Here is a 9768-nt window from a genome sequence, read left to right as displayed (position 1 = left end):
TTTGCATGTTGTTTCAAAAATTTCTGGATTTTTTTGGACTTGTTACTAGGGGTAGTAATGTTTGCGATCTATGTCTTATTGTTGTTTTTAATGTTTTTGCTGTGTTTTTTTTTGTTACTACTAGCATATTACTTATGTTTTTCAGTCTGTTTTTGTAGAAATTGACATTTACTGGGGGTAGTAATATTATGATCTGTGTGTTTTTGTTTTTTAATTGTGGTTAGTTGTTTTCATTGCTTATTGTTTTGTACTTCTAGCATATTACTTATGTTTTTCAATCTGTTTTTGTAGAAATTGACATTTGCTGGGGGTAGTAACTTATGGACCTGTGTGTTTTTGTTTTTTTTGCAGGAGCACTGTTGGTTCTTTGTGTGTTCAATTTGTTTTTTCTGGCAATGGCTTTGTCCTTCTCCTCAATGAGCTCATGAATTATTCAGACCTTATTCAATCCATCCAAAAACGATTTAAGTTTTCGTGCAATGATTCTTTTCACCTTGAGTATTCATCGCCTGCTTGTTCTGCCATCTATTTAGATAATGAATCTGATTTTAAGATGCTCTTCTGCTGTGCAAAAATTTATCATATGGATAATGTAGTAGTGACAATAGTCAAGGATGTCGGGAAAAGTTGTTCATCAACTAGTGTAGTGGTTGATGATTGTGCTGAGATGATAGATGAGAATGACTATCTAGGTGATGCTTTTAAGGATGGACCTCAGTAAGTTTTTTTTGTCGGATGAATGGGGTTCATATTTGTCACATGCTGGGCAGAAGTTTGAGAGCATTGCAGACTTTAGAGATAAACTGAGGAAGTTTGCTGTTCAAAGTGGTTTCCATTATGTGCTATCTAGGAATGATTCAATTTACGTTAATGCTGTTTGTGTAAATCGTGATGTTGACCACTGTGGCTGGGAAGTACTTGGACCTGTTGCTTCTATTAATCAGTGCTTTTACATTACGCAGTTTAATAATGTTCATACATGCAGAGGTATGATAAGGAATCATTCTCATCGGTAATTAGGGTCTAAAATTGTTAGGACCTGCATTGAGTTTACTGTCTGTCTGAATCTTGGTTTGAAGCCCCGTGAGATCATGAGCAATTTCAAGTCCACTTATGGTTATGAAATTAGTTATAAGGTTGCTTCAAGAGCAAAAAAAAGGTGTGTGGAAAAGATGTATGGCTCGAAATGTGATTCGTTTTCTATGTTAAGCTGGTTTAGGGAACCTGTGTTGGAGACTAATCCGAGTTCTTCAGTTGTTCTTGAAGTTGATGAGAGTACCGAGAGGTTTAAAAGGGTTTTTGTAGCTTATGCCGGCCAAATTCAGGGTTTCAAGTTCAGCCTACCTGTTTTATATGTTGATGGTGCCTTTGGAAAGAGCAAATAAAAGGGGCAGATTCTTGCTGCAACTGGAAGAAATGGAAACAAAGGTACCTCATGTTATTTTACTACCCCTAGTAATTGTTAGTAATTTTTTCATGTTTTTAGTTGTACATGTTATGTTTTTGGAGCGGAACGCTCCCGTTAGCGGTGCAGCGGCACGCTGCTTTTTATGTTTCTTCTCTTTTGTTAGCCTGTCATTTTGGAGCGGAACGCTAGCCCTAGTAATTTTGAAAATCTTCATGCTTCTGATTATTATTTATTTATTTTTTGTTAGTCTTTAGTTTTGGAAAGGAACGCTCCCATTAACTGTGCAGAAGCACGTTTTAATGTGTATTACGGCATTTGGGGATATTGTTTTGCAAGTTTACTACACCCAGTAGAAGATTACTAGGGTAGTAATCTCTATTTTAAACGTTACTACCCCCAGTAAATTTTATTATTTCGCATCTAAGTTGATTTTTCACTGTTTTAATGTGTATAATAGCCTTTGGAGATACTGTTTTGCAGGTTTACTACCCCCAGTAGAAGCTTACTGGGGGTAGTCAATTGTATTTTTTTGCCGCTATATATTTTACTACCCCCCAGTAATTTTTGTTATCTTCATTCTTCTGATTTGAATATGTTTTCTTATAGTTTTATGGTTTGTTAGACTTTCATTTTGGAGCGGTGCAGCGACACGCTGCTGTTTATTTTACTACCCCTAGTAATTGTTTGTTTGTTTTTTTATTGTGCAGGTTTCTTCCCTTTAGCCTTGTGTTTTTGTGATTCAGAGACTGAAGAAAACTGGCTGTTTTTCTTCAAGCACTTGAAGCTTTGTTGGAACCACAAGGAAGAATTATCACATTCATTAGTGATCATGGTGTTGGTTTGTTGAAGGCATTTGATCTCATTTTTCCTGGTAATCCTCATCTTTACTGTTATCATCATTTGCGATACAACCTTAGTCGAAAGTATAAGAACAAAGGAGGGGAAATTGTTGTTGCTGATGTGTTACAAAAATTCTTTAAAGTGGCTTATGCATCGACTGAAAAGTCTTTCTACTTTCATTTAAAAAATTTGAGAGACGAGGGTGGTGCTGCTATTATTGATGAATTCATAAGGGAGATTCCATTGGAACATTGGTGTCGTGCTTTTTTTAAAGGTTGTCGGTATGGGATTATGGCAAATGGTATTGCTGAATCCTTTAATAATTGGATTGTTGCTGAGCGTTCACTGCCCCCTTTCGCTATGTTAGATCAAACAAGAATGAAAGAAATGAAGATGATGTCAGAAAGGAGTGTTGAGTCGAAATCTTGGACTACCAAGCTTACTCCTAAAATGGAGAAGAGGCTGAAAGAGCAGCTTGATAGGTCTCGTGTGTTCAGGGTGATTGCTTCCCATGAAAATGTTTATGAGGTTAGGAATGATAAGTACTCCTATTCAGTGGACCTCTCTACTCGTACTTGTTCATGTGTGAAGTGGCAGATTAATTGCTTCCCATGCGCTCATGCACTTGTTGCTATACAAAGTGCAAGACTTGATGTGTATGATTTCATTGATCCTTATTTTACTGCTGAATACTATAGGATGTGTTATAGCTTTCCTATTGCACCCCTGAGTAACGTGGATGCCTCTTGTTCTTCCACTGAGGACTTTATACTACCTCCTGTTACAAAGAGGCCGGCTGGGAGGCCTAAATCAAAGAGGATAGCATCTGCTGGTGAGAAGAAGCTGATTCTATGCGGTCGTTGTAATAAGATGGGTCATCATAACAAGAAGAGCTGTACGGAACCTTTGAACATATTGCTGTAGTTTCTTATACATCCTTCTGGTTGTTAATGGATGTTTGGAATTTGTTGTTTTTTGTATGTTTTTTGAACTATATTCAGATTTTTCTCTATTGTAAGGATTTTGATTGAAGATTTTTGTGATGTTCATAATTGTGGAGTTCTCTTGACAATATTATTATGTTCATCTGTCCCAAGCATTAAAGTTCTAAGAGTTAGTAACTTTACACAGGATCTTTTTATTTATTTATTTATTTTTTCTGTTCTTCCCTCCCAAGTAATAAACTTTACTGGGGTTAGTAATGTTTATAAGTCGTCAGATTTACTTGTTCTGCAGCCAAACACATACTTTACTAGGGGTAGTAAAGTTTCCAGAACCTCAGTTTTTGTTGTTCTGCACCCTAGAACATACTTTACTAGGGGTAGTAATGTTTCCAGAGCATAAAAAAACACAACTAAGGGGGTAGTAATGTTGTTCTGCACCTAGTAATAAACTTTACTAGGGGTAGTAATGTTTCCAAGCCGTCAGATTTACTTGTTCTGCAGCCAAACACATACTTTACTAGGGGTAGTAAAGTTTCCAGAACCTCAGTTTTATTAGTCCTGCACCCTAGAACGTACTTTATTAGGGGTAGTAATGTTTCCAAAGTATCGGATTTTGTTGTTCTGCACCCTAACACATACTTTACTGGGGGGCAGTAAAGTTTCCAGAGCATAAAAAACACATTGCTGATGGTAGTAAACCATTACTTTACTAGGTATTAAATTCCCTTAAATTATATGAAAGTTTCAAAATAGAACTTAAAATTGGATCTCAGTCTTAGTTGTGATATCTGTCCACAATTCTAGCAAAAGTTACATAAATCATTTGTTTAATTTCGCAAACTCCTCTAACATCTCTTCCTCATTTGGTTGCCGCCTTCTTGGTTTGGATCTAACCCAGCACAGATTGCCTCCATATAATGTAGAACAAATGGACCGCAATCAGACCTGCCATAAATCAAAGGGCTAACTATGTTAATAACTTATTTTGACTGAGAAAATAAATCTGAATATTAATGTACATTACTACCCCCTCATTTATGCTATTCTACCCCCTAACAAAAAACATTTACCAGGGGTAGTAAACTCTCAAAACATCTGGTTATGTAGTTATCAACTCTAACAAACAATGATACATGTACAAGAAGAATATTCATGTACTTACGATGATACATTTTGCTGGGGGCATGTGGGGTGTTCAGTCAGTTTGTATGGTTTTTGATGGATGTTATGATCAATAATCTAACGTCTTGTCACCTTTTCGTCCTCTGTCATTTTCACTATGTTGCTATGTTTTCTGCCTTGACTGTCCTCGGGTGCGTAATCAATTGCGTAATCTTCCCTATATTCATTCTGGTCAAGGTCTTGGCTCAAAGAAAACACAGTTGTATAATGTATACGTTTGATGAACTCCTTGATGTGCTTCACCTGTATATTAAGCAACAAAATAATTTTTAAACATTAGTTAACCTTAACAATTGAATGCTTTGCTATTTTTTTTTTAATAAAAATGTTTTGATTGTTTACTCACCATTGCTTTTACATTTTTGAAGTGAAAGTTGTCTTTTTCTTTGTACGGTGTTCGCAGCAAAGAGTTCATGTGATAAAAACGTTTGTTAATGTTGTCAATCAGCAGCAAAGTGTAGTGAAGACTGGACCCGTGATGTAACGGAATGAAGACCATCTGCTTTCCAAACAGGGTTCAAAGCGGGTTATAGAAGTTTTCCTCCATACAGAGTTCATAACCACTTTTGAAGTCTCTAGTTGTTCCTCCATTTAGCTTGTGTAGTTCCAACATTGTTTCATGCTCTATCACATCCTTCTGCATTTAAAAAACAAATATGATTAACCTTAGATCAACCAACAGATATAAATAACATTTTACAACCCATAGTAAACTTTACTAGGGGTAGTAATGTTCCAAAGCATCAGATTTAGTTATTCTGCAGCCTAACACATACATTACTAGGGGTAGTAATGTTTCCAGAACCTCAGTTTTTGTTGTTCTGCACTCTAGAACATACTTTACTAGGGGTGGTAAAGTTTCTAAAGCATCAGATTTTGTTGTCTGCACCCTAAAACATACTTTACTGGGGGCAGTAAAGTTTGCAGAGCATCATATTTTGTTATTCTGCACCATAAAGCATACTTTATTAGGGGTAGTAAAGTTCCCAAAGCATAAAAAAACACATTGCTGGTGGTAGTAAACATTCGAAAGCTATTTATTAAGCTGTTTTGCACTCAAAAAAACAATTTTATATGGGTAGTAAGCTTTCGATAGCAACACATAATGCTGTTTTGCATTCAAAAATACTTTATGAAAGGTATTAAATTTACATGAAAGTTTCTAGATGGTATCCTCACAGTCATTATAGAGATCAAATGAAAGAAAAATAAATATATATACCAAAAACTTATGTTTACTACCCCTAGTAATCTGCTACTAGGGGTAATAAACTTGCAAAACAATATCTTGATGAAAATATAAGTTTTATTGCCCCTAGTAAACTTACCACAATCTCCATGTTCATGAATCCAACAGGAAGTTTGGCAGCTTCTGCTCTTTCCTTCAACAACCTCATGTAACTTGCAGGCTCTGCGATCATAACATAAGTCAATATTATTAAATTTAAACTTCACTGAGTGGTGCTAATAAGGTGATATTATTTATTTTTTTATTACTCACACTCGACAATATGTCAGAGTGTTCGATGATCCTTTTCAAGTCACTCTTTGATAAACAGTGCCAGCCTTCAGGACATGTCCAGTATGCTTCACTGTAGAAAAATATTGAATTCATACTCCAATTAAAACAAATATATTTTTGTAATTTTGCATAAGCAAACTGTAAAGTTCTATATACTTGAAACTTACTCTTCCTTTTTGTTCGGGCGGGCTTCAAACCATTGTTTGTAGTGCATTTTCAAATCGTCGCCCAATGAATCCCATGTACTGTTGTCACACTTCAGATTCTTGATTATAATTTTTTTGTGGACTTGAATGTCTTTTGGAGTGTCGTACTCCCAGTCAGGGTCCTTTGTTTTCTTGGCGTTTCTAGGGTTCAGCTTCACATTTTTTTCTATCGACATCGGAGCCATTGCTTTCCTCTTCTTGGAATAAGTATTCATCTCTTTATCCTCTGTTGTTGCTGTTTGAGTGTTTGTTCGGTCGATGAAACTTGGGACTGAACTGTCGCAGAGATGTCATTGTCCTTTTCTGTTGTTGATTGTTGCATTGATGCAGCTTGGGACTTAACTATCTTATCTAAATTACAGATGTTATCCTCTGTGAGCGGCAAGTCCTCATAGTCCATTACTGGAGATATGTGATTCAGTGGTTGTTCATCATGTATCATAGCCTTCACAAAATAAAATAACACATGTTATTCTCAGATTTTAAACAATAACAAAACGTTTACTACCCTTAGTAATAGTTTGCCTGGAGTTTACTACCTTGCAACACAGTTTCCCTATTAAGTCTACTACCCCCTAGTAATTTTATATTCTCACCAAAGCTTCTGGTTGATCATCTGCAGATTGTGTTGTTTGTGCAGTTTCAACTTTGAACTTGACTGTCAGGCTTCTGTTATAGTTTTCCTGATTTTTTAATCTAAAAAAAAATATTAGTTAACATAATAAAGAAAACAAAATAAAGTAAAAAATAGTCTTAGTTATAGGGTAAAGTATCATCTTACATTCCCTTTTGTTTGTTCATCTCCTTGGCAGCCATACTCTTCCCCACTGAATTGCCTTTTCTGCTTGGGAGGTCTATTTGCTGAGGATTTTGCTTTTTTAAGCTTTCTCTTCAGAGCCTTGTTGAGGTTGTCTTGCGCCCTTTTCTCCATCTCCAGCTGCTTTATTTTGTCATCGGCAAGCTGTAACTTATGCACGTAATCATTGATTCTATTCTGGAGTTCTTCGTTTGCTTTGCCGAGTTCTTTTAGCTTCTCATTCAAATCTTCTGGGATCTCCTCCTCTAAGTCTGTCAGTAGTGTCTTAAAATTGTCACCCACTCTTTTATTTTCTTCCACTTCTTGCTAGCTTGATAAAAGAACCTGAGACCAAATACAAACAAATAAGTATGAAGTTTACTACCCCCTAGTAAACTACTTTTTTCACAATCAGGAAACAAAAAAGTGACTTACTACCCCCAGTAAATGTTTACTGGGGGTTGTAAACTATGCCAAACTGGTTTACTACCCACAGTTAACTATGCCAACAATCAACTATTGATTTAGAAATGATTATACAGTTTACTGCCCCTAGTAAACTTGATATCATACACTACTTATGCAATGAAAAATGAAGTTTACTGCCCCTAGTGAACTATTACTAGGGGCAATAAAGTATGCCAATGCACTTTTATTTTATTCATTTTTCAGACTTACCCATTCTTCAAAGCTCGAGGTGCCATGTTCGTCTGGGGTGCCATATTCCTTTGATCCGGAAGTGTTTTCTTCCTCATCCTTCCATGGACCTTGAGTAACCAGTTCCTGTTTTTTGCAAAAATAAGATTTGTTTAGTTTTTCATAAACAACATCTAAGTACAATGCTGTATAATATTTGGAAAACCAAAAACCAATTTTTACCTCAAGCTTTTTCGGTCTCTTTAGATAGTCGCTTCCGTAGATGATGCCATTTGTGGACCATCTTACAAATCTTGGCATATCTGCTTGTTTCTTCTGGATCCTTTCCTTGATTTTTGTACGCTTCAAAAAGCAGTACAGAGGCAGAACTACGCAACCATTCAGACCCTTTGGCTTGCCCTTGACATGCTTTTTCACTCCTTCATGGAACGCTTCAATCACCTTTCTTGACCAGTTTATTTTGTTTATCGCTTCTAGGTCCTCACATGTCAGCACCATTTGCCATTCAATTTGGCTTCTAGATGTGCTGAAGAAGAAAGTAGCCAGTAGGTACATTATGATCAAGGAAACAATTTTCCTTGGTTTTGCCTCCTTGTTCTTAATCTTGTTGAGCTCTTTTGTCAACTTGTCGTGGATCATCTTCCTAAAGATGGATCCTTTCGTTTTGCTAAATATGGTTGACTGTTGGCTGCTCTTCTTTCTCCTGGAGATTTTCTCTTCCTCATTTTCACCTTCTTTTGTTAATTCAAACAAAAGATGCACATCTTCCTCTTTAATCTCTATTTCTTTTTCTCTAAACATGAACTTTTTTGTCTCCTTGTGCCTCAATAAAATTTCTATATCTAACTCAGATCTGCTGACCTGATCCGCAACGATGCTCCTGGTTCTAAATGCGTTAATCATTTCACCAAAGCAAGTTTGATTGATCAGCTGCCATGCTTCTGAGGGGATTTTGTCTCTGTGACTCTCTATTAATTTGAAGAATGTTACCAGAGTACATTTTTGTTGAGTGTGCGGAATCTTTTCCAGGTCCTCATCCTCGTCCTCCTCCTCATCCTTGTCATCCTTCTCTATTTCTGCCACTTCTAATGCTCTCTTCTCTATAAAATACTGTTCCACTTCTTCTTCTTCTTTTGTGTCATCTTCTTCTTCTTCTTCTTCTTCTTCTTCTTCTTGTCTCGCTCTTTTTTGGGGAACCTTCAATTTTTCCCGTTGTATATATGAGCGCAATTTCATGCTTGTGTTGACGGACGTAGATGGTGAGGTTTCCTCATACTCTGGACTAGTAACAAGTTGCCTTCGTGCCATCCTGCATATGCAAAACACCAAAGTTTTACTACCCCTAGTGATCCTGCCTTTATAAACTACATATTAAAAAGTTTACTACCCGTAGTAAATTTCAACTGGGGGTAGTAAACTTGCAATAGAACATCTCCAAGGCCAATATAAACTCTGAAAGAGAAACAATTGATGTGCAAACAAAACTTTATTTTACTACCTCTAGTAACTTCTACTAAGGTAGTAAACTTCTATTTCCAACACCATTATACACATGAAGACCTAGAAAACAACTCGCATTCAACAAAATCAAAGTTTTACTACCCCTAGTATTGAACACAGCCATTAGACACATCCAGACAGTAGAAATAACTGACATGCAAACAAAAATTAAAGTTTACTACCCCTAGTACCCCTAGTAAAACTTTACTAGGGGTAGTAAAGTTGCCACACCGTTTCTACATTGCCATAAAACACATTGAAGCAAAGAAATATGAACCCATACAACATTATTGGGGGTACAAATACAGATTTATGCTAGGGTTTCTTTTCACCTGAAAAAGAAGAATTTAGCGCGATGTAGTGGTGGCGATGGAGTGAAGCGGGGGCGATGTACTGAAGCAGCAAAGCGGCGCGCGGGGATGAGTGCTGAGATCTTGATGGAGTGAGGAGTGAGGCAGCGGCGTCGATGGATTGAAGAAGCGAAGCAGCGTTGATGGAGTGAAGCAGCGAAGCGGCGTCGATGAAATGAAGTGGTGAGAACTGTTGAATTCGGAGTGGCGTTGATGAAGGAATTGAATTCGGAGTGGGTTGGAAGCGCTTATTAAGGTTGGGTATAACTGTATTTTTATTAAGAAACATTGGTTTGGGCTGTGTAATCTGTTTTTGTATTGGTTTGGGCTAGGAAAAGGTACTATTTGTGCATTAGGGCTTTT

General features: G+C 36.8%; 1 pseudogene across 1 annotated transcript in view; it reads left to right on the top strand.

Moving 5' to 3' along the window:
* The window catches only part of LOC101298005, a 63448-nt pseudogene that overhangs the window by 21473 nt on the left and 32207 nt on the right, over positions 1 to 9768 (top strand). Inside the window, exons 26-29 of the transcript XR_184386.1 lie at positions 352 to 717; positions 851 to 971; positions 1080 to 1346; positions 2258 to 3168. The product of XR_184386.1 is annotated as an uncharacterized LOC101298005 (transcript). The remainder of the gene's footprint in view (positions 1 to 351; positions 718 to 850; positions 972 to 1079; positions 1347 to 2257; positions 3169 to 9768) is intronic.

Source organism: Fragaria vesca, linkage group LG3 (assembly GCF_000184155.1).
Source record: "Fragaria vesca subsp. vesca linkage group LG3, FraVesHawaii_1.0, whole genome shotgun sequence".
In the NCBI taxonomy this organism is placed as follows: Eukaryota; Viridiplantae; Streptophyta; class Magnoliopsida; order Rosales; family Rosaceae; genus Fragaria; species Fragaria vesca.
Note: the sequence above shows the minus strand (reverse complement) of the source record. Positions and strands in the feature narration are given on the sequence as shown.